We start from the raw sequence: 3,525 nt of genomic DNA on the forward strand, positions 1-3,525 counted from the left end.
AGTACTTGGTTTGGGCCCCTTTTGCAGCAATTACTGCCTCAATGCGGCGTGGCATGGATGCTATCAGCCTGTGGCACTGATGAGGTATTATGGAAGACCAGGATGCTTCAATAGTGGCCTTCAGCTCTTCTGCATTGTTTGGTCTCATGTCTCTCAGCCTTCTCTTGGCAATGCCCCATAGATTCTCTATGGGGTCAGGTCAGGCGAGTTTGCTGGCCAATCAAGCACAGTACACTGTATACTTTTCAGAGGTCCAATATTGTTCTATTCTACAATCCTTGTTGTCTTGGTTCCATGTAATATTCTAATTTTCTGGGATTGTGGATTTGGGGTTTTCATGAGCTGTACGCCATAATCATTACAATTATAACAAATTAAGGCTTGACTTATCTTGCTTTGCATGTAATGCGTCTGTCTCATATATCAGTTTCACCTTTTAATTTGCATTACTGAAATTAATGGACTTTTGCACGATATTCTAATTTTCCGAGTTTCACCTGTATAAGCTGTATGGATACAGTTGTCTGGTGGTTTCCAGCATCACCAGGTATTGTACCTTCAAATCAGGCTTTTGACTCCTTTTGAATTACTTCTAGCTCAGTGACATCTCATCCTTTAAGATGTACCAAGTAAGGTACTTGCCAAGTAAGTTCAGTCAGACAACTGGAAATGTTGCTATTTAGCATGGTGTAGTTAAGAGCAGCTGCAGAACCCCTCTGGATTTCATGGTTACAGTACTTCAAATAACAATTGGTAAAACGTTAGGAAGACCCTATCATCCTTCATCCACATCACACTACTGAAGTAGTTAGTAGTTGGTAATCCAGACTATAATAACTGTAGAATCAACTCTGGTCAAAGAACAAAGTGTTTGATTCTGTGTGTTGGTCCTGGGTAATTTGTATCTTTATCTGAAAATTTATGCCACCCTAGCCCTAAAGTCTGGAGCAAGCCACAACTTAAAACAAAATTCAGTAATCCAAAAACCTTCAGTTTAAGATGAGAGTTAATATGCTTTACATTTTCACTCGTGCTCTAAAAGCATGGAAATTCAAAGTTAAGGTGCCCATTTTAACTGCTGCACCCTATGTTGCAAAGCCTTTGTACAGCCTGGTGCATTAAGCTGGCTTACAAATGAGGCTCCATGCAACCACACTTTCCCTTGGTCTTTCAACTGGGCATTGGGCTAGGGAGGGATGCATCCAGGCAGACATTCACCAGGTGCAATTTCCCCAATCACTTCCTAAAGATGCCCCTGATGAATTTCTGCCTAATGCAGCTCTACAAGGTGCTTCCCACAAATGCTACGCACTATAGTAAATATCTTGGCAGAAATTCAAGATAGATAGCAGTTTCACATATAATTCCCACAAGAAGCCTTTCTTTTTCCTACCTTCAAGCTGTGACTGTGCCAATATAATGTATTAAGGCCCTACTATAAAACATGAAAGCTCAAAATATAATCACGTATAAGTCATGGTGGCTGGTGGGGTTTTTTTTCCTGGAACCATTTGAGACTTTGTAATAAGATAACCCCTAGGTATCTGGCTTACAAGCAGCAAGCAAGAGGGAAGGAAAGGTAGTGTTAAACAGTTAAAACAAGCAGTTCAATCTGAGCTGGGAGAAGCAAAAGTTAATTTTCTCATATCTCTAAAGTTTTCAGTGTCTGCTGATCCTTTCCTCTCCCTTGATATAACAGGCTAGTCCAAATGTTTTCAAAGTGTGGGGTGTGGCACTCCAGCAAGCAACTTGAAAGGGGTCATAAGTTAGAAGGGAGCTGTTGCAAGGCAGGGGGCCTTACCTCACATCTCCAAGGCACAGGGACTGTCAGGGGTGACCGAAGGCAGACAACAACCACCCAGCTCCTCCACTGCACGCAAAGCCAGGGTCAGGCACAGCAGTGGCACCTCTGTGGTCAACAGGCCAGAGGAGAGCTCCCTCCAGATAAGCTCTTCTGTGAGCTTGACGCCTCAGAGAGAACAGGCTCTTCTGGCCTGTGGCCAAAGCAGCACCCCTGCTGTGCCTGCTCTCAGCTGACCGTGTGGTTTGGTTGGTGTCACAACAGCAGCACTTGTTGAAAAGCTTTTCTGTTTCTGTCTCCCAAGTTCTTTTTAAAAAATGTTAAAATGCGAGCATGTTTAAAACTACGTATTTAAAATGAGGGCTATTGTTCAAAGGGAGACTCAAATCCAATCCTCATTTTTGAACACTAGCTTTAATTATAGGAGTGGTCATATTAGTGAATATACAAGTTTAGGAGTGTCACAGGCTAGTCCATTGTGCATCACCAGGAAATTATTGGGCGGGGTGGGTGGGGCTTTCATCTGCCAAGGAAAGCAGGATGAAAGGCTGAAATTATTATGACCGCTGAAGCTATGCCCACCACAGGCTCCAAAAGGATGGTGTCAGCAAAAGGCAGCAACGTTCAATGCAGACAGCAAGTATCTCATATCTACTTCGGATTGTAGCTTTAAAAATGCCAGCTCAGCAAGGACAGCCAAGCATGTTTTGACAGCTCAAAAGGTGTAGTTTTGGTAGCTGTGTGGGATTAATACGTGTTTTTTTTTAAAAAAGTTAACCCCTTCCCAACTCCAAATACCTGCTTTATTCAGCAAAACACCTGAAACGGAAGGGGCAGATACCCTGAGCAGTGACAACCCTATGGAATACTCTGCCACAAGGTGTGGTGACAGCTACTAGTTGGAGGGCTATAGGCCACCTCCAGCCTCAGAAGCAGGATGCCTCTAAATACTAGTTGCAGGAGAACCACAGCAAGAGAGAGGGCATGCCTTCACCTCTTGCCTGTGGGCTTCCCAGAGGCATCTGGTGGGTCACTGTGTGAGCCAATCTGACTGTCAAATTATTATTTGATAAGATAAAGTGCCTGATGAAAGCTTTTCTTAAAACACTACTCTCTGTGGCCATAACATGCAGCGTGTGTGGGATGTGCTGGAGATGTGATAATTAATTAAATAATTTTGGATAATTAAATAAGATGCATTGAACAGAAGTGAGTAGCAAAGAGATGGTTATGCCTTTGAAAAGGCAAGGAGCCCCCTTCTAGCCAGTCAGATGGCATTCATTTAAGAGTCCATGAGCCAGGCCCACAAGGTTTAACCACTTGTACCATCTCAGGGGACAAATGCTCAAAGTGGCTTTTGGAGCCCTCTGCTTCCCTAGAAATGGAAGATATGTGCTGGCATTGTTGCACTTACAGCTTTCTGTGCATTATCACCCCGGGTTTTGAGTTTTTAAATAAAAGCTTTGAAAGCAACAGTGCACGTTTGGCTGCTGCACGCCCAATTGTCAGGACAATAAAAGCATAACAGCACACTGAAAGCAAGTAAGCATGGCAATGTGATCACCTGTTTTCCATCTCGAGGGGTGCAGACCTTCTAAAAAATCACAATGAGCAGTCGTCCTCCTAGATGGTACCAACTGCCCCAGCTGGCTCATATACTAAACATGCCAGTTACCTAGTGGAATGGAGGGAAAGGAAAAAATGATGAGCAAGAGGGCAACATG

This window comes from Hemicordylus capensis, chromosome 2 (assembly GCF_027244095.1).
Source record: "Hemicordylus capensis ecotype Gifberg chromosome 2, rHemCap1.1.pri, whole genome shotgun sequence".
Taxonomy (NCBI): Eukaryota; Metazoa; Chordata; class Lepidosauria; order Squamata; family Cordylidae; genus Hemicordylus; species Hemicordylus capensis.